The sequence below is a fragment of the Lissotriton helveticus genome, chromosome 2_2 (assembly GCF_964261635.1).
Source record: "Lissotriton helveticus chromosome 2_2, aLisHel1.1, whole genome shotgun sequence".
In the NCBI taxonomy this organism is placed as follows: Eukaryota; Metazoa; Chordata; class Amphibia; order Caudata; family Salamandridae; genus Lissotriton; species Lissotriton helveticus.
Genome location: NC_136060.1, coordinates 432022873 through 432045576, shown reverse-complemented (window position 1 = coordinate 432045576; position 22704 = coordinate 432022873).

The window sequence follows — 22704 nt, the reverse complement described above, 5'->3', positions numbered from 1 at the left end:
AGGCACAGGGTCAGAGCTGATTTTCATATAGCCAGTGTCTAACCCAGGGTGGTGTGGAGTGCAAAAAAACGATGGATTTAGGCCCAGATCCTTGTACTGGGGTGAATGTATGACATTGTTCTACATTCTGTCCATCAACTGTGTTTTTTGCAACTCTAACCATTGAGCCATGCTTCTCCACGTGTTCCATGACATCATTGATAACAGCACTACAACAACTGAAATGCCATCATTGATGACAACACTGTGCAGAGTAGTTTTTTTGTTAATTCATAAAAACATTACCAAAAATGTTATAATTCAACATATAGCGTTAATTTCATCAGTGAGTTGAATGACTCATTATAAAATGTTGTGCAACAGTATGTAAAAAAACTATAAATTAATTGAATAGAAAAATATGTTTGTAAAGGATCCACACTCAGTATTAAATGTTTCAAGGAATAAATTGTTGGGATGAATACGGGTTTGTATCACGTGTAACACATTAAGTACAGAAGCAAGGGAAAGATAAAAGTTAATTTCTTTCAGTTTCCACTTGTGGCCGCCGGCACATTTATAATTACTACTTTTCGATACAGTGTATCTGCATTCACCTTGTGAGGCTTTTCTTCTCACCTCGGCTCCTCTTGCTGTGCTCAGCATTCCGTGACAGCTTCCTATGCAGGAAAAAGCAGAGAGGGAAAACATTCAATCACCCATTGCCAAATGGATCAACTGAGTCATAGAGATGAAATGTGTACTGCCTTCAAATTCACAGCAAGAATCAATAGTAGGTTTTGAATTAAAAAGCAAGAGGTTTCCAGACAAGTTTAAAAGACGTTCACTGCTCGGAATCAACAGCTTCAATGATTTTGGTGAGGAGGCAACAATGTTGTGTCTGCTGATAAGGGGATGCTGCTGGGAAACAGATCTATTATGCTTGCATTTATAATGTTTTGCTGTCTTTATTTCTGGATGTCTTGGATTTCTGCAGTGCTTTAAAACACATTCACACATGTTTAATAGCAGTGTTAGGTGCATATGTCAGTAGCCCATCAAGATGTACAGAATGCACTTATGCTATGTTGTACATTTGCCAAAAGCGGGGGCAATATTGTAATGTGTGCATGACAGGCTAGTATGTATTTGCATTGCTTTGCATTGCACTGTTCTACAAATGGATATGCACCACCACACAGCCCATACACAGTGTGCTTGTAGGGGACATGAAAATGTAGATCAATGTAAAATGTTGACATATTTCCATGAGTTGTGCACTTTCATGAGGGCCAGGGGGCAGGTGAGGGTGAAAAGCAAGACCAAACTTTAAAAGAGGCAAAAAACACAGAACTACAAATTATGAAGGCCTAGTTGTGGGTATTACAAAAATACATATTCAGTTTCATACCTATCCACATTGCCTGTTGCTGCTATCTTTACGTTTTACAATGTTTCCATTAACAGATTTGTTATTACATCTATTTACAAATCTATTGTATCAAGTAAATTGTGACTATTCCAGGCATGTGCTCTTCTTTGAGAAAGATGAAAGTATGCTCTCGAATATAACATGATTGTAACTCTCGAGGCATAACGACTAAAACTGACAGATAAAGAATCAGGGTGAATGAATTCTGTGCATCTTGCTTTGCAGGCAACACAATGCGGCAGCACCATGCACCATGCACCACCAGCTTTCGGAAGAAGTTAAAAACTGTGCTCTTCCAACAAGCCTGGATGGGGCTGTAAACTCTCGAATGGCCCTCTGAATGTCTGCTGTGCGTACCTGACAAAGCGCTTAGAGACCCCCGGGTTATAATGCGCTATATAAATCGAAATAAATAAATAAATAAAATAGATACTCAACACAGACACTGCAACCAAAGGTCGCTGCAGAAAGTGCAACACAACAAGCTATCTGATTGTAGTTTCTTTTACGGGACTATCTGTGAAGTGCTTTGAGACCTCGATAAAAGGTGGAATGTGGTATAAAAAATATGCAGTTCAATATCCTTCAGTTCTTGCAGCCGTGCTCCCTCGCTTTCTTCTTGGCCAATAAAAATACCTAACACATTAATCCTTCCATGGGCACATTAAGAAAAATTAGCACTTTGCAAGAGTGACTGCAAAGATAGAGGACTTCTCTCCGTTCCATGTCTCCATCTCTGCATTTACAGCTGGGAGCAAGAATTCACTGAAGGAATCCTGACTCATGCCTATAATGATTATTTAGGTGCAGTGCGAAGGGTTGGCCGAGTCATATCATATAGGCTGCTTAAATACAATATTGCTCTGTAAACTGTGAGCCATTCATCTGACCCCACATTTCGCCATATGTACACTGCATGGTTACCTAACAAATGATAGCTTTTCGACATAATCTTTGCATTTTTTCTTATGTTCAATAGCCCCACTGGAGTTCATATGTTATTTATTTGAGTGTGCATTTCCCGTTTTTAAATGCTTATTGCATCTAGGTTTTTTTTCACTTATTATATAGCATTTACTTCACTGAAGTTTGTATTAGTAATTTCTATTACCTCTATTGACATAATTTATAAGGTCTCATGTTATTAAATGAAATTGCAGCAAGAATATAATATTCATTCTTACATTTTATATCATTCAATGTAAGGGCTTCTCTTTTAAAAAATAAACGGATAATGTAAGTGCAAACTGGGTACAGACAATAGCAAGACAGTGAGGAATCTTTGACTTCCAGATACACTGAGATTGAGCTACCAGGACCTGTCAAATTCTTTGTGAAGGCCGCAGGCAGGAACTTTGGAGCCCGCCTTGCTTTATTGGCTTGCTGGGGGCTCCATAGCTACTAAGCAGAAAGAAAGACAACAACCTTCTTCCTACAGAACAACAGTTCTGTTGTTCCGCTAAGTTATGTGGGTAAGAGACCAGGGTTCGAGTCAGGGTACCACAGGGGTGGACGGCGTCCCCCCCACTTATTTTACCGGGAGCTCTATAACTGAAGCAAAAGGAGCCACACATTCACTCTTTGGCCTCTCTGGGGCGAGATCGGAGCCCATTCAGAACGCTCATCATGCGCTGGCTTCTCTGATGCAATCGCATCTAAGGGGTGCACAAGGGGAGGCAATGAGTCTGATGGTGTGTTAGAAATGGGGGTCTGTAGTTGGCAGTGGTAGGTACCACTGTCCAAATAGGGACCCTTACTTCTAGTCAGGGCAAGGAGGAAACTCTCTGAGATAACCCCTGCTCACCCTCTAGGTAGCTTGGCACGAGCAGTCTAGGCTAACTAGAGGCAATGTGTAAAGTATTTGTACCAACACTCACAGTAACACACTGAAAACACCACAAACTGACTCCACAACAGTTTAGGAAAATAAAGGTATTTAATCTAAACTACAGAAGACCAAAACGACAAAAATCCAACATACACAGTTGAAGAATATGGTTTCAAAAGAGTTCTTAATGTTGCGATAAAAATTCTTCAGGTTGCAATAAAATTCTCTAGGTTGCGATAAAATAATCCACACTTACGTGAAAAGTTCACAGTTGCGTCACGTTTAGCTCACAGTACCTTTAGTTGCGACAAAGTTCCAAAAGCAGAAGCTGGTGCGGTGGAAAACAAGCTGTGCTTTGCTCCTGAGACCCTGTGGAGGCGTTTGCGACAGCCCCGCTGCAGCAGCGGTGTGTTGCGACGAATCCGGTCTGTGTGGGGAGGAAGGCCACTTGTATGGATTCCGGTGCGTAGGTTCCGTAGAAAGTTTGTTCTCGCAAAGGCACGATGCGATGATCTTTGGAGATGCGGCGATCTCCAGGGCGACGATGCGAGGACCAGCGGTGATCTTCTCTCTCGCAGCTCCTTGATGCGTTGGCTTCGGCGATGACTCTCACAGCGACGTGATGCAGTCCGCAAGCAGGCAGTGCGGCGATCTCACCCAGCGATGACAGGCTCTGCGACAACACTCGCAGCGATGTTGGACTTCCCGCACCAATCAGGTGCGTCCCGCAAATGAAGGATGCGACGGCTCTGACAGTGGCAACAGGCACTGCGATGATCTCGACCTTTGTAGCAGCGGGGATCTTCTCGCACTGTCGGGGATGCGCTCCGCAGCGAGCAATGCGATAACTTTTCTTTAGCAAAGTCTCTCAAGCTTAATTTCCAGCTTCCCAACACAGGTACAACTTCCAGAGGCACCACACATGGGCCAAGCACTCCAGGAAGGACAGAACTCTCTCAGTAGAGCTCAGGGGAATCTGAGGGTGAAGTCCTTTTGTTCCTGGGACTTCAGAACAGGGAGCCAGCTCTTCTCAGGTTCTTGGAGATTCTTTCAAGCAAGGGGACACAGCATAAAGCAAAGTCCTCCCCTCTCCTTGGCAGCAAAGCAACAGCAGGGCAATCCAGCACAGCAACAGCTGAACAATCTTCCTTCTTCAGTTTCTGCTTTCTCCTCGGCAGATGTTCCTTCTTGATTCCAGGATGATCTAATTTTCTGCAGTCAGGGGTCCTGTAGTTATACCCCAAAACGTCTTTGAGCCCTTTGTGCAGGAGGGCTCGGAGCCCGGTCTGAACCAGTTCTGGGTGTTTCCTGAGCACTTTGTTTTCCTGGCTTCTCCTTTCCTTTCAGAGTGAGGGGCAGGGTCGTCAGCCGCAAGCAGGAGGTGGAGCCAGCACTGTGGAAGGCAGGCAAAGCCCTATTCAGGCCCAGGTGCTATCTCCTCCCACCATTCAAGTTACAAATGCAGTCATTCAGCCTAGGGCTGACTTAGCCAGCCTCCTGGGGAATCCCCAGCCCCTGTCACTCTCAAACCAGACAGTCAATACACAAACAGGCCAAGGCACACAGAAGGGCCAGACAAGAGAACAGCAACTTTCTAAAAGTGCAGCTCTCAAACACAGGATTTAAAAACAACCTTTCCTAAAAGATGTGTTATTAAATTCTGAGTTCAGGGATACTAGACTCTTATGTCCTATCTTGTTCCTATGGGAAAAAATGCTGGTAGCCACTGTAGCCAGCATCCACCATGTTAATCAATGGAACAAAATAGCCTTACAATAGTGAAAAACGAAAATGGCTGTAATTCACTACCAGAGCATGTCACCGGCACCAGTACATGCTCTACCTTTCACATACACTGCACCCTGCCCGGGGTTGGGTGGGGTACCTTGGGCCTTCCATAGGGGTAACCAATGTGCACAAAAAGGGAAGGGTTAGGCCTGGTCAGTGGGGACACTGACCAGGAGGACATGGCAGTTCACAGACTGCACACAGGCACTGCAGTGGCAGGCCTGAGACACCATTTTAGGGCTACTCATGTGGGTGGCACAATCAGTGCTGCAGGCCCACTAGTAGCATTTGTCATCACCAGCCCTCGCACACCCAGTGCACTTTACTAGGGACTTCATGGTGATACAAATATGCCAATCACGTATATCTAGGCTGTGGGGTTTTAGGTTTAAACCTATAATAACTGATAAAACCCGACTGAAAGAAAAATAGCCCTCACCAGTGAAAACATATAAACACTGAAAAAACACCTGGACAACCACAAACTAAATGCCATTGAAAGAAAGGAATAAGAGAGTGAAAGAGTCATTTTTTTCTTCCTGAAAGGGTCAATACAATGTAACTTTGTTATACAAGTAGCAGTAAGAAAGACTGGCTAACATTATTCTGCTTGAGTTTTGTTCTTTAGGGATGCCACTAAAATATTGTTTCTTCTTACTTTTACTTTTTCAGTTTTGTGGCCTTTGGTCTAAAGATGCAGGGTTTAGTTTCATGTTTTAGGTCTAGTTTAATTATTTTATAAACTATAGAGAATCAGGAAATATCAAACTCATATTTGATATTTTGGCTGCATTTGATTCTTTCACCGATAGGTAAAATGGCTGGTTTCATAAAAAGCTTTCCTAATATGTGTCATCACATTTACCCACAGAGAATGGGTAAAAACCCTTAATACATCAGACCATAGTTTCTAGTGGGTCAGTATTGATAGTAGATGAATTGCCAACACCTCAGTCTTTAAACATTCAATGCAAGGTATAGTGACAAGTATATATATCACCAAGCATCTGGGATAGTGGTGAAAACATGACACCAGACTTTTGGAAAACTTGGAACGCAGTGTCACTTGTAATGCTCTGCAAAAATGTTCTTTCCAAGTTCAACAAAGATTGTAGTAATATTGTTTGTATTTGCAGTGATTCAGCTACGTATATAAAAAAGTTGTGTGATGACCTGTCAAAATTGATACCCGAGCTGAAGTGATTCCCTGTAGTAGATCCTTGCCACTTGTTAGATGGTATGCTGAAAGCATCTTTACAATCTTAAGAGTTAATGAGGGATGCTATTGACTTTTTAGTCTATTCTGGTGCACTGGTTTCTAATCCACAGGAACTAAAACGCAAATATTTATCATTTCGTGCTTTATGTGGAATCAAAGAAAGAGTCATCCCAACTGTGTCCCTTAGCTGATGGTTCTCAGCCTAATGGGCTAAGAATGCTGAGAGGGCCTTTTCACAGAAGTTTACATGGGAAGGAAAGAGCGAGCGCTCATGACCCAAAGACTCACTGAAGAAGTATTGTATGGTGTACTACAATAAGATTAATTAGCAAAAATCTATTTGGACCTCATGTACACTATAAGTACACTGTCTATATACCATATTCTTTCAGTGCAGAAAGCAAGCAATAATATAAGCAGAACGTTCCATAAACACTGGAAAAACACTTTTTCTGTTGTTTTTAGTGGCGCAAAAATGTGTAACCACTGATAAAAACAGTTTTTTAAGATATTGAAAACACTGACAAAACCCCACCAGAATTTACCAAAAATAGAAACTGAAAACAGGAAAGCATACGTATATCTAATCATAATAACAATTTACATAGGGAGCACTTACACTCTGGCACTGATCAGCAGAGGCAGAGTGTCCAAAGCATCTAAACCAGCAAAAACGAAATCCATCACAGCATCAAAAATACAGGAGGTAGAGGCAAAAAGATAGGGGGAAACCACGCCAAAGATGCCAGGTCTAACACGCGTCCCCTCCAGCTGAAAGTGGGGTACACTACCCACCATCTTGGGAGTCCTCTTCACTAAGGCGGAAAAATCTGGACAGACCATCAGCATTGGCGTATTCTGTACCAGGGCGGTGTTCCACCGTAAAGTCCATTCCCTGTAGGGAGATGGACCACCTCAACAGTTTTGGGCTCTCACTCCTCATCTGCATTAACCATCTGAGGGGCCTGTGGTCTGTCTGAACACGGAAGTGGGTCCCAAACAGGGAGGGCCTGAGCTTCTTCAGAGCCCAGACCACAGCAAAAGCTTCCCTTTCAATCGCACTCCACCTCTGTTCCCTGGGGAGAAGCCTCCTACTAATGAAAGCTACTGGCTGGTCTCCACCATCCTCAGTGACCTGTGAGAGTACTGCTCCCACACCAGGCTCTGAGGCGTCTGTCTGCACTATGAACTCACTGGAAAAGTCAGGTGCCTTGAGCACCGGTGCTGTGCACATGGCAATCTTCAGAGCATCAAAAGCAGTTTGGCAGGCTTCAGTCCAGTTAACTCTCTTGGGCCACTTCTTAAAGTGAGTTCTGTCAAGGGGGCAACGATGGTGCCATACCCCTTGACAAACCTCCTGTAATACCCGGTGAGACCTAAAAAGTCTCTCACCTCTGTCTGGGTCTTGGGGGGCTCCCAAGCCAGAATGGTATCAATCTTTGCCTGTTGGGGAGCCACCTGGCCGCTCCCCACCTGGTGTCCCAAATACACCACGGATCCCTGCCCTATCTGGCACTTGCTGGCCTTGATAGTGAGGCCTGCCCTTTGCAGAGCCTTCAACACTTCACAGAGGTGTTGCAGGTGTTCCTCCCACGTGGAGCTGAACACCGCAATGTCATCCAGGTATGCGGCGCTGAATTCCTCCAGCCCAGCCAGTACCTGGTTAACCAGTCTCTGGAAGATGGCAGGGGCATTCTTCAACCCAAAGGGCATGACTCGGAACTGGAAGTGCCCTTCTGGCATTGAGAATGCAGGCCTCTCTTTGGCCCCATCAGTTAAGGCAATCTGCCAGTACCAAATCAAATGTACTGAGGTACTGGGCAGCTCCCAACCAATCCACGAGCTCATCAGCTCTGGGGATGGGGTGGGCGTCAGTCTTCGTGACCGGATTGAGACCACGGTAGTACACACAAAACTGGAGTTCTGGAGTGGCACAGGGCGCAGCAGCTTTTGCCACTAAGACCACTGGGCTAGCCCAGGGGCTGCTGGAGGGCTCAATCACCCCTAGCGCCCACATCTTGGAAACCTCTTCCTTGATGCTGGCCCTGACTTTGTCAGCTAGCCTGTAAAATTTTTGTTTCACAGGGAAACTATCTCCAGTGTCCACATCATGGACGCACCAATGGGTGATACCTGGGGTCAGGGAGAACAGGGGGGCAAACTGACCCAGCACTTTGCGACAGTCCTTCTGCTGTTCTGGGGTCAGTGTGGGCGCGAGGACCACACCATCCATTGACCCGTCTTGCTCCTTAGCTGCCAGGAGGTCAGGGAGAGGATCACTATCCTCTTCCCCTCCAGCATCTGTAGTCATGAGCATTGTCACTTCAGACTTCTCAAAGTGTGGCTTGAGGCGGTTCACGTGCAGGACCCTCAGGGGCTGACTGGGAGTCCTCAGGTTAACCAGGTAGGTTACTTCACTTTTCCTTTCCACCACCTCATATGGCCCAGTCCACTTGTCTGGGAGCGCACAAGGCTCCACTGGGGCCATCACCCACACTTTCTGCTCAGGTTGAAATTCGACCAAAGTGGTATTCTGGTCGTACCATCTTTTCATTTCTTCCTGGCTAGCTTCCAGGTTCTCCTGAGCGAGCTTCCTGAAGCGTTGTGTCTGGTTGCGGATGGCCAACACATAGCTGAACACATCCTGGGGGGTTTTCCCATGGGATTTCTCCCACCCCTCCTTCACCAGTGCGAGAGGTCCTCTAACAGGGTGGCCATACAAACAGGGTGGCCATACAAGAGTTCAAAGGGACTGAATCCTAAGGACTTCTGAGGCACCTCCCTGTAGGCAAACAACAGGCATGGTAACAAGACATCCCACTTCCGTCTCATGGGCTCTTCAAGTCCCATAATCATACCCTTCAGGGCGCGGTTGAACCTTTCAACCAACCCATTTCCTTGAGGGTGGTAAGGAGTGGTGAACTTATAAGTTACCCCACACTCCTCCCACAGAGACTTCATGTACCTGGAGATGAAGTTGGTACCCCGGTCGGAGACCACCTCTCTGGGGAACCCCACACGGGAAAAGATCCCCATCAATGCACGGCCCACCACGGGGGCTGTGATTGTCCTGAGAGGGACTGCTTCCGGGTACCGGGTGGCATGGTCGACCAAGACCAGGATGAACCTGTTGCCTAGGGCTGTCTTGGGGTCCAGGGGCCCCACGATGTCGATGACCACCCGCTCGAAAAGGGTGTTCACCACAGGGAATGGTTGGAGGGGTGCCTTGCACATTACTCCAGTCTTGCCACTGGCCTGACATGTTTGGCAAGACCTACAGAAGGAACCAACGTGCTTCCTCATCTGGGGCCAGTGGAAGTGGGTGACAAGCCTGTTTAGGGTCTTGTCTTGCCCCATATGTCCTGCGAGAGGCATGTCATGAGCCAGACCCAGTAGGAAGTTCCTGAAGCGCTCGGGTACCACCAGCACACGGGCTGCAACGGGCTCAGCAAACTTAGGCTCACTATATAATAAGTCATCTTCCCAGTAAATGAAGTGATCTCTGGCCACTCCACCTGCTGCCTGGTCTGCAGCCTGTTGCCGCATACCCACGAGAGAAGGGCACTCCTTCTGTTCATTACAGATGATTGCCAAATGTATAAAGTATATTGGTAAAAAATACTCATGAATTAATTCAACAAGTAGATTAATGAGTTAATATTACTCTGCATGACGTAGAGGACCAGAGCTATACCACACTCAGTTACGGTTGCTATGAAGCATTTGTGTCTTTTCCCAGGCTCTTCCTCCTATATCCTCAGGTGTGGCTCCTATTATGCCTACCTCAGAGCAAGGCAGGGAGACAGAAATGCATGGGAGATCTGACATCACCACAGAGGAAATGTAATGATTCACCTGTCATTGTGTAGGTGGCACAAAATAAAGCGTCAATTTACAATTAACTCAACCTTTTTGCTGTGTAGGCACAGGTGGTACAAAAGGGGGTGGTGATGGACGGAGCATCTGAATCAATCAAACACTCACACCCAGTCAAAAGATCTGGGTTTAATCCAAACAAGCTTCCGAGGACCGGTTTCTGGCATTCCAGGCTGAAGACGGCTGGAATGCCAGAGACCGGTCCTCAGAAGCTTGTTTCCGGTCCAGGGAAGACATGGCTTGGCTGTTCGGGCTGGACTGTTCCCATGAGGCACAGAGTCAGACTGATTAGCATATAGCCATGTCTGAACTGGGATGGCAGAGTGGGCTAAAGAACGGTGATGGATTAAACCCAGATCTTTTGACTGGGTGTGAGTGTTTTATTGATTCAGATGCTCCGTCCATCACCACCCCCTTTTGTACCGCTTTTGGCCACCATAAGTGTGGCAGGGTATGCTCAGACGTGAGTCCCTTGCTCCCTTTGCCACTGGATTCAAGCAAGCCGGGCTGAAGACGGCTGGAATGCCAGAAACCGGTCCTCGGAAGCTTTTTACCGGTCCAGGGAAGACATGGCTTGGCAGTTCGGGCTGGACTGCTCCCATGAGGCACAGGGTCAGACTGATTTGCATATAGCCATGTCTGAACTGGGGTGGCAGAGTGGGCTAAAGAACGGTGATGGATTAAACCCAGATCTTTTGACTGGGTGTGAGTGTTTGATTGATTCAGATGCTCCGTCCATCACCACCCCGTTTTGTACCGCTTTTGGCCGCCATAAGTGTGGCAGGGTATGCTCAGACGTGAGTCCCTTGCTCACTTTGCCACTGGATTCAAGCAAGCCGGGCTGAAGACGGCTGGAATGCCAGAAACAGGTCCTCGGAAGCTTGTTTCCGGTCCAGGGAAGACATGGCTTGGCAGTTCGGGCTGGACTGTTCCCATGAGGCACAGGGTCAGACTGATTTGCATATAGCCATGTCTGAACTGGGGTGGCAGAGTGGGCTAAAGAACGGTGATGGATTAAACCCAGATCTTTTGACTGGGTGTGAGTGTTTGATTGATTCAGATTCTCCGTTACATCACCATCCCCTTTTGTACCGCTTTTGGCTGCCATAAGTGTGGCTGGGTATGCTCAGACGTGAGTCCCTTGCTCACTTTGCCACTGGATTCAAGCAAGCCGGGCTGAAGACGGCTGGCATGCCAGAAACCGGTCCTCGGAAGCTTGTTTCCGGTCCAGGGAAGACATGGCTTGGCAGTTCAGGCTGGACTGTTCCCATGAGGCACAGGGTCAGACTGATTTGCATATAGCCATGTCTGAACTGGGGTGGCAGAGTGGGCTAAAGAACGGTGATGGATTAAACCCAGATCTATTGACTGGGTGTGAGTGTTTGATTGATTCAGATGTCCAGTCCATCACCACCCCCTTTTGTACCGTGTAGGCACAGGAGCAGCGAAATTACTAAAAGTGGCATTGGACCAAAAAGCAGCCAGTTTTTTGCATGTTCTGGAATATGGAATATTGAACAATTATTTTCTGAAATATAAACTGATTTTTTTGCAGTTCGTGTTACAGAGAGAATCCTCTTAAATACACGTATTTAGTTATACATCTTTGCTACCGATTCAATTTCACATCAAAATGGTTGTTTGTGGTTTACCAAAAAATAGACAGAGCAAATTCTTATTACTAATTTAGAACACATCATCTACCATGCAGAATATTTTGAACATGTACTCCAGCATGGGCGTCCGCGGGGGGGGCAAGGAGGGGCGCTTGCCCCCCCCTGGAGCGCCTCTCCTTGCCCCCCCTGCGCAAGCCCATCTGTACAAATGCAACCAGGAGTGAGGCCTGACGCCGGGGCTTTTAAGCATTGCAGGGAACAGAGCTGTTCCCCTGCAAAAGGCCTCAGCTCCCTGATGGGGCTCCTCCCACTCCTCTGAGCACAAGAGCAGTCCCACCCCACCTATTTTCATTCTGCGTGGGGCTGATTGCCCCATACAGAATGACAATGGGTCAGTCTGGGCTGGCACAGCATGTGGTGGCCTCATCCAGCCTCGGTCCAGGGCAGGGCATTCTGTCACATGGAAGTGCAAAAAAGCCCATGCTGCTGCTAGGTGAGAATCCACTTAGCCAAAGGATGGCGGTGAAAGAAGTTGAAAGGAAAGGATTATAGTTTTAGTACAGCAACCATGGTTGCTGCTTTTTTATTTTATTCAACTAACAACCATTGACAAAGCCAATAGTTCTGGCTTGTTGTAGGTGTAATGTTAACGTTACTTGTTCCAAGTGTAACGTTACTTGTATTATATATCTGGATGCAATGACAGAAGCAACAAAAATACCAGTCAGGCGGCACATTATATTAAGCACAGAATTTTAGCTTATGTGTTTTAAGGCACGCATTTTGTTACATCAAACACCCTTTTGAAGAGACCCCCTAGTTTTCTCATCCCACTTAAAGTCTCTGGAAACAACACCATGTCACAGTCGCTCCACGTCAAGGCCCTGCGCATCATGCATGACTCATGCCTTCCACTTTTTCAGATTGCCTATGTGCAGGGGCATAGTGAACCCTGCTCCACCCCACCCCTTACTTTAGGAACTACAGCGAGGGTGGAGTCCTTGATGGGTCTCATAATTAATGTGAAAAGGTGAGTGAGTAAGTAAGTTAAGGGATGAGTGGATGGATGGATGGCTGGATAGATGAGTGAAATGATGGATGGATGGATGAGTGAAAGGGTGGATGATGGGCAAGTGAATGGGTGGATGGATGAGTGAAATGATGGATGGATTGATGAATTGATAAGTGAAAGGGTGGATTCATGAATTGATAAATGAAAGGGTGAATGGATGGACGGATGAGTGAAAGGGTGGATGTAAGGCTGGATGAGTGAGTGAAAGGGAGGGTAGATGGACAAAAGGATGGATAGATGAGTGAAGGAGTGAAAGGGTGGATGGATGAGAGAAAGGATAGATGAATGATAGGTTCAATGGGTGGATGAGTAGATGGATGGGTGGGTGGATGGAAGGATGGATGGCTAAGTGAAAGGGGAATTGAAAGAGGAAGGGGGATGTGTAAATGGATGACTGAACAGGTGAATGGCTGGATGGATGAGTTAATGGATGGATGTGTGGAAGAGTGGATGGATGAGTGTACAGATGGATGGAAGGAAACGTGATGGATCGGTTTGTAAATGGATGAATATAGACATGGATCGGCACACATATGGAAGGACAGAATGAATCGTGAAAGACTGAATGATGGATGAAAGTATGATTACACATTGTAAGCCGCATTATCTTAAGCAACATTTCCTATATATTGACTTTCTCATTTATATGAGTGATTGTCTCTATATAATATATGTGTGTTGTAACGCACTCCAAAACTCTGCCCCACATATTTGGGATGAGTAGAACTATAGAAGAAATTAAATACACATGAGAGAGGGTCTATGTGAAGATGAGGGGCGCCATTGGAGGGTGGTATCGAGGCCGGACTGTCCGGACCGGGCATCAGGTGTTTTCTCTGGAGCTGGAAAGATGGGGCCGGTTTCGTTACCATAAAAAGACCTGCACATTTGCTTAAAGCTGCGCGTATACTGACAAACCATGAAGTGCACAATTGTCTCAACCTAATATAAACTTATTTTCACTTGTACTTTAGTGGTTGTCTATTTACTTACTTATATACTATTGCGCAACCTTCTCTGATGTGTCTTTAAACCTTACCTTTTGTCCTGAATTTTGACCTCCTGTCTTGAATTTTTGTCCTGAATTTTTACCCTTTGTCCTGAATTTTTACACTCACTCTCCTGAATTTGCACCCATGCCAGTTGGTCACTCTAGGCATCACAGCGACCCCTCCAGATGCCGGTGGTTGGGGGGGGCGGTGATCCTTGGCGTCCAGATGGAGGGGGCTACCAATGACAGAGGCGACAAGTGCAGGCGCCCTGCAACCCACTCATCACCACCACATGAAGGAAGAAAATAACCCGATCAGCTCGTCAACCCAACTTCCTGAAAAAAACTTTCAGACACCATGGAAAGGCAGCAGCATTTGCTGTCTGCGAGTATGTCAAATTAGATTGGTACAATAAACCTATTTGTAAAGGAAACTGCATTAAATGTCTGCCCCATCACGGTCACCACTCAGTGTCTTCAATCCCTTGTTCACCCCTCTTTTAAACCTCACGTCAACTCCTCTCCCTCAAATTTCGGAAGGGGGGGCTAATTCATCCAGCCAAAGCCATGTGCAGAGTGGAGATGCAGGGGCTCTAAGTAGGGGTGAAAACACAACAAAGCCTCATTACCAAGTAAATGGTCTTTTAAAGACCTGTGTGAAGTACCTGGGTGCGGCTTTGTGTGTGTGGTGTGCCGGGAAGCTGTCTCAGCCGGGCACACACATTCTTATAACATTCACACCCCTCAGAATGACAAATCACCACTTATAGCTGCCTGGTCATGGTGTGGGAGTGGGAAGATGTGCAAAGCAAGGGGAAAGGGATGGTGACGCTTTTCTTTTGTATAGGAATTTCTGCTGGCATCATAGCCCAGGGTTTGCTGTCTATGCACTTGTATAGGTGTGTATCCATACAAGTGCACAGACAGCAAACCATGGGCTATGACGCCAGCAGAATGACTTTACAAAGGAAAGCGTCACCTGCACTGCCATCCCTTTCTCCCTGCTGTCTGTGCACTTGTATGGAATACACATCCATGGCGCTGCTCACCAGATAAATGGTGAATAGGGCCATGGATCTGTCTCTTTTTGCATCCAAGGGCATAGACGAAGAAGCAGAGGAGGCCCAGGCAAGGAGAAACCAGGAGACATTTGACCGACACCTATCTAGAAAGTGGGACCTTCGGGAGGGGCTGGTTGCCAGGGCGACAGTGCTGCTGATCAGCCCGACTCCACCGAATAGTATCAGAAGAGCAGGCAGGAGTTTTTAAGTAAGTTCCAGTAACTTTAATGCATTCTGCAGCATCACCAGCATTACCTACTGGCTGCATATCTAGGTTACAGTGTTTTAGACTTACATGCATGGAAACCTCAAGGAGGACAGTCCCCTCCGAATATGCGAATGTAGTGTAAGCTTGTAGGGGCAGATTTACAAGCCCCTTGGGCCACTTTTGCGACACTTTTCCCATGTTAATAGTGACGCAAAAGTGGCGCAGGGGCTTGTAAATCTGCCCCATAGCGTTCAGCTTTTGGCATGCCAGTGGGGTAATTTTAGGGTTTAGGGTGGGTACGGGTTTTGGTGTGGCAGGGATAATTTTAGGGTTCAAGGTGGGTATGAGTTTTGTGGTGCCAGAGATAATTTGAGGGTTCAGGACGAGTATGGGGTTTGGGGTGCTAGGGGAAATGTTAGGGTTCAGGGTGGATATGGGTTTTGGGGTGCCAGGGGTAATGTTAGGGTTCAGGGCTGGTATGAGTTTTGGAGGGGCATGGGTAATTTTTGGGGGTTAGGGTGGGTATGGGTTTTGTGGTACCAGGGGGTAATTTTAGGGTTCAGGGTGGGTATGGGTTGCAGGGGGGGACATTTTAGGGTTCAGGGCGGGTATGGGTTTTGGGGTACCGGGGGACAATTTTAAGGGTCAGGGCGGGTATGGGTTATGGGTTTTGGGGTGCCAGGGGGCTAATTTCAGGGATTAGGGAATGTATGAGTTTTAAGGGGGCAGGGTGTAATGTTAGGGTTCATATGTGTGCTCTAATTGTTGTCCAGTTTCAAATGCAGAATTCACCACTTTTTTTTCTCAGCTTGGCCTGAGCATTACCCGAACCTGATTGTCTGCCATTTTAGCCCCGCCCCTATTGATTAACATTAGCCACGCCCCTTCATTTGCCAGGTTAGCGCCCCCCCCCCTGGAAAAATTTCTGCGGATGCCCGGGCTATTTTATGACAGCTGTGAAAATGCTCTGATACTTATGCGTATATTTCATTCTTCTTAGCCCTACTCCTCCACTTTCTAGTTCCAAATAAACATGTTTTTACATTTGAAAAGCTTTATTGGTATTTAATAGAGTACAAAAATACAAGCAATATATATATATAAAAAAACAACTATGGATAAGATAAGTGAACAAGCTGATATCTGTAAAAGAAGCATAAAAGCATTTTTTTCGGGAGTTTATATATGAGGGAAGGAAACGAGGAAAGTAAAGGGAATCCTGGCTACATTTGGTGGATCTTTGTCCCGGCACCGCTTCTCATCTTATTGCTAGTGGCAAAGAATCTAGGTTAGAAGTATAAAGTCATGAACTCCAGGGGCATGACAAAGAGGACTATGGGCCATATTTAAACGTAGTGCGTGTGTGAAGATCATATATTTTACTTTTTAACGAAATGTTAGAAAAGTTATGCAAAGTTATGAATAACTATGTGAAACACAAAACTGCCATTTGGGTATATTTTAACTTGCTGTTTCTGGTTATTTGTGTTGCCCTTGTGCATTCTCACTAAATTGTTGCTGATAATGGCACATAACACACTTATGTGGTATAATAGCATAATTTCGGGAATTTAGAGTAAAAAGCCTATAAACAATAGTAAATATAGTTACATCGTATCCAGGCACTTCTGGATGTGATTAACCTAGTCAAAGTCACAGTACAAGAGTTAGGGAAGGCTAGACTACTGCAAACAATGTAAAGCAGTGTATCCAAGCCAATCAGCCAAAGCAATAGGCAGATCCATATTTCTCCCTTCCTAATATGTTTTTACTAGCACTTTATCAACCTAGAATTAACCTTCATATTTACCTTCATCATTCAGCGAGAGATCTTAGGTGATGTCCTACAGTACACTATTTATCATCACAGTGACCCTCGTTTTGAAACCTGTGTAGAATGCTTTTATGGTTTTAAATAACCGAATAAGTTATTTTGACTGACTGACTGAAACCTGGGCCAACATTTACATACATTTGACATAGTCCAAGGTAGATCAGGACAAATAAAGAATACTTTAGTTAAATCATGGAAAGAATTCCCAAACTCAGATTCTCGTTTGCAGTGTTTTATATGCAGATAAAAAAGTCTCCTGTATAGCAGATTGTTCAGAAAAGGCTGTCTTTTATACAGGAGACTTTTTTATCTGCATATAAAACACTGCAAATGAGAATCTGAGTTTGGGCATTCTTTCCGCGATTTAAACACAATATTCTTTATTTGTCCTGACCTACCTTGGATTATTCTTACTTACCAGTGGGATGGGGGTCACCCACTGTCAAGGACAAATACCTCACGTATACCTAACTCAATAATACGGACAGTTAAGGACTGGGACCTTGCTACTCCCCCCTTTTCACTTTGAAATACATTTGACATAGCACTGCACAGCAATGCGCCATAATTGCTCACATATGGTCCATTCCATCTCGCTCTCTTTGCGCAGCCAGAGTTGTGGCTGCCAAGCACCAACTCAGGCACCCTGGTGCCATGACACATGGGTGCCTGCCTTACAGGCAGGATTGTTTTTGTGAGGGAAGGAATGCACTTCTGCACAAAAACAACCCCAAAGGTTTTTTATTTCTTTCTATATGTGCTTCAGAATGCAGCACATGTAGAGGGAGGAAATAACGAGGCGAAATAACATATTTCTACTCATTACACCTCACGTGGTACGGCATAGCATTTTAACCCATTCCCAGGTTTACTATTCTCAGGAAATCTGGAGGGAGCCAAAACGATGGGAGGATGCGTGGGAAACCCAACCCCAAATCCCATAGAATAGCTTTAATATGCACAGTAGCACAAGGTAGCGACTTGCGAGGCCTTGCATTACCCTGGATGGGGAACAGCCTTTACAACGCGGGCATTACCACGCGCTGCCATTACTACGCTACTTTTACAAAGCAAGTTGTTTCAACGACTTGCGCTGGAGGGCGCTGTTGGACAAGGAATAGTTTAATTTTCTATTCCAACACCTTCCCTACTGTAACGTGGGCTGGAGTTGGAATAGAAAATTAAACTATTCCACTATCCAGCGCTTACAGCGCAAGTCGTTGTAACGACTTGCGTTGTAAAAACAGCATTGTAATGGCACGCGTGGTAATAGCCAGCGTTGTGCTGACATACAACGCTCTGGATTTACTAGACCATGCTGAGAAATGAAGGGTGGCTCTGCTTGGCATAGCAAATCTAATTTAAGCGGTTGCGTTGCCATGCGTCGCCTTGTGTGACGCAGGGGAAACAAAAGCCCTTGATAAGTCTGGGCTCTGGTCACTCTAAAGAGCCTCCAGCTACTTTTTCTCTTTTTAAATCTATGCAGTGCTATGCATGATTTGGTGCACGTCTTGACTGATGCTACCTGCACTGCACCATGGATGACTGTGTCAGACAAGGGGGGCAAGGCACATAAGTTGGCCATTCCATCATAGTCAAAATGCTGCTAGATGCAGTGGCTAGCTTCTAACCTGCTGCATGAAACGCAGCACTGCTTCTAATCATCTGTTGACTTGGGTCCTGTCCATATTCTCAAGATGTTGACTAGCAAATTCTCTCCTTTCTGCATTCCTAGAAAAGGCAAGCAGCAGAGCTGATTTTACTGTCTTTACACACGAAATGGCAATGATGTTTGTGGAACTTAATATTACAAGATTAGTAGTCTCCACCCCCAGCATCCAAGGTGAGGAAATAAACAAAAAAGCGTTTAGTATGAGTGAATAACAATATTCTGTGGCAGAGGACAAGAGTCCATTCTATTTCTGTCAAAGCCATTCAGTACAATTTCATCCTCTCTCCAATGTTGCTCTTCCTCCATTAGTAACTGTGCTTAAATTAAAAGCAGGAATTTAAAATTGGGCTTGATTGCAAGCTTTGTTAATCTGGGAGCATGGCTAAATGTATGCTCATGACAAAGCGCTGCTAGAGAGAGCAACATTGGGACAGGGTGTGGCACTGCAACTCAGGGTCGGCTTTAAGGCAGTGCGACTGGTGCAGCCACACTGGGCATTGACCTGTGGAGGGGATGCTACACTTAGGGGGGGCTTTGTGTTTAACAAAAACTTAGGATGGGAGAGATGAGGGGCACTTATGCCCAGTGGCAGTGAGAGAATTCGAGGAGGAGGTCATGGGGTGTGGAGGCACCAAAAATTATTCTCGCACCGGGCGCCACCAGCAAAGGTTTGAAGCAAGTGGTAGGTATCCCAGAAAAGGATGAAGAAGCTCAGGAAGGAATCCTGCTTGGGCTGGGAAGAAACACATTTGTTCTTCAGATTCATCATTGCATAAAGAAGTGTGGCACACCTTCAGAAAAGCCCGCATGGCCACCGTGCTCCTCTGCTGGATGGAAGTGATGCAACCAAGTAATTGCAGCAAGCTGACTTAGCACTGCCAGTAGCTGGACACACAACAGTACTGCACATGATTGCCCAACATAGTCTGCAAGGTAGCTTCGTCCCAGCTGAGTGACAGTCAAGGAGCATCATGACAATGCGCGACTGATACTGGCCTATGGGGCATCATGTTAAGTAATTGACTGTACTCAAACACCTGCAGCCATCCCATTTACTGAAACATTAGCACCTGGGAGGCCTGCATAGGCATCCATGGGCCTATCCTCCAACCTGCTAGGGTCCCAGACAAGCAGGCAGGGTAGATTTCCTTTAGTTGTCTCAGAAGGAGCCGAAGATAAGAACTGCCACCCATGACACCACCTACCAAGTGTCCTTGTTTCCACCAAAAAGTGCAGTTGATGCTGAACTACAACTACTAGCTCAAACTAACTACAGTGCCAATCCTTCCACCTTCTCTTAATGGCAGCTACCCTATAGTTTAAAACACTTATTTTCACAACTGTTTAATTTTTTTTTTTACTCATTATAAAAGTTTTCTCTCTACCTTTTAAGTTTTCTACTTTTTTAACAAGTCTACAAGATCGTTTTTACTTTAGCCTTATTTTGTGAACTTCTTGCACACTACAGGACAAACGTCGGCTGTCTCTTTATTTGATTTTTGAATGCCGTGGACAACTTTTCGAAGAGTTTCTTTGAGGTGAACTTCATCTCCACACAATTCTGTGCCTTGCATAATCAAGCCAATAATATCATGGCACCCCCACTGTCCAGCATTACTGATAAAAATAACACCGCCCACAGAAGCCTGTCCATTCACTTGAGTTCAGGAGAACTGAGCATTGTCACTTTTCCCTGTGGTTAGATGAATAGCTCGCAAAAGCAAGGAACTTATCCTATCTCTTGATTTTCTCTCTCGTGGCATGAGACCCTGATTGTGTCTCTAGGCTCCAATTAAGTGTGACTAATTAACTTTGTGGATAAATTTTAAAAAATGCGTTGTATAGAATAGTGTGTTTACTCTCACAATTGACCTGCCATATGTATGAAACTTACACTGCAGCGAAGTCTGTGGTTTGCAAAATGACAGGCTTTATATCTGCAGAACAGTGTTTCATATAGTACTAAAGACACTGAACAATAGGAAAGTATTTTCAAGTCTCCAAAGTGCTTTTTGCTGCCAATGCTGGCTCCCAAAGGAAAAGTGGCATGTCATAGGCATCTCTATTTTGTGACTTGATGTACACAGTACCTATAGCTGCAAGTACAACTGCAGTTGCATACCATTGATCGATTACCATGAATCGAACGCGCCTGGCACCAGATTCACAGAGTCGAAGCTGTCCACAAAGGACATCTCTACCTTGTGGATGGTGGCAGCTGACATTGGGAAGACCACAAAGTTCTCCAGAGGACCTCTGCATGCTCCCGGATTCCAGTTCCTGAACGCCATCTTTGACTTTTGAAAGCATCCCCTATCCCTTTACGCAAATGTATGGCTGGAGGTATGCTGTTTCTCAGAGGCCTCCATCTGTTCATTTGCAGCCATTTGTAAGGTGGTCGCAAAAGGGCACGTGCCTCAAGCATATTATTAAAGCCAGTGTTTTTGCGACCTTTGGCACATGGGCATTTTGCTGTGCCACCTACTAGCGCATCATAGCTGCCTCAAAACGATGGCTGGGTCGCAAACCTGAATGTGTTCAAAACATATTGGGGCATATTTATGAGTTCTGGCGCATCTCTGCAAATCAGCAGGGATGCGCCAGAACAAATGCATCAAGCAAAACTAACCTTGCGTTACGGTGGATGCGCCGCATTTACAATGAGGCGCGCCGTGGCGCAAGGGTAGGTACGTGTAAAGTGGTCAGAGTCCGTTAGTTTACTAAACATCAAATGTAAAGCAAAAACTCAACATAACTTAAATCTTCATAGTTCATAGTTCCAGTATGTATTTTATTTTCATACATAAATCACTGGAAATTTGGTATCATTCAATGAGTACCCAAGGACATTGAGTTACACAGTCAATACTCAAGCATATAAATTAATTCATTGAATCACACAATCTTATATACATGAATGAGAGATAAATTGCATTTAAGATCCATCATGCAGATAGCTTGAGATTTATAAAGCAACATAACATATTATTCACATTCCAATTCAAAAAAATGTGCGCTCAAAGTGAACAAGAAAGGAGGTGGTTTAGAGGGGATGGGTGTGATGGAAAGAGGTGAGGACTGGGTAAAGGTGTTGTGATCCTGTTACAATCACAGTAAAATCAAGTGCAACCTGTACAGTCTAAATTAGATCATAAGTTCCACCAAGCTCTTCAACATAGGATCCGTATTGTTCCATAATTTACTCCTATGTTCAGAGAAATGGCGTGGTCTGGTTGTCTACGTTTCGACCCCTGGTGTAAGGGTTAATGGAAACCTCATGCTGGGGTCTTCATCAGGACAAAAAGATCAGGAGCGCTTTACATAAGGCCATACAGTGGCTCTTAGATTGGGACCATCAAGGGTTCATATGTCGAAGTGTAATTTGGGTCGAGGGAGCTTTCCAGTCTCTTGTGTCGATTTCGATTGATTCGTGGTATACAGGGGGTGCGTCAAGCGTCACGGTCCCCGGTTGTATCTCATCCTCCTGGGGGTCGCGCAAGGGTAGGCAGATGCGTGACGCATCTCGTGACGTAAGGGCGGCGCATCACTGGAGTCACGTCGCATGCACGACGCGACTCCAGCAATGCTCGGGTGTGCCCTATACTTAACGTGTTGCATCAGTCCTTATGCCTGCTTCAAGCAGGCGTAAGGAATTGACGTAGCAGCGTCGCACAAGTGCCTGCGTGAAATCTTGTAGATTTCAAGCAGGCACTTTTGCGAGGCGCACCTGCCCCGGAACGCCCACCCTGCGCCGGAACGCCCACATGTGGCGCAAGGCTTTACAACGTGATGCATCTGCCTAGATGCGTCACGTTGTAAATGGGTCTCAGGGATGCGCCACGTTTACGTGGCGCAAGTGCCTTGTAAATCTGCCTCACTGTTCTTTGCCTGAAATTACAAGAACGCCTCTTTCAATTGAATTGCTATATGCTCTGGTCTACTATGCTCTCATTTCAGCTTTCTTGAAACGTCCTTAGCATTAATTAAAATTGGCTGTCAGTAAGACTTTTTGAGATAATTGGTACAGAAGGTTGCTGCTAATATAACAGAGACAATGGTACATCTAATTTTGCAGTTCATGTTAGAGACCTGTAATTTCCAAGAACAGCAAGGAACCGAATATTCATA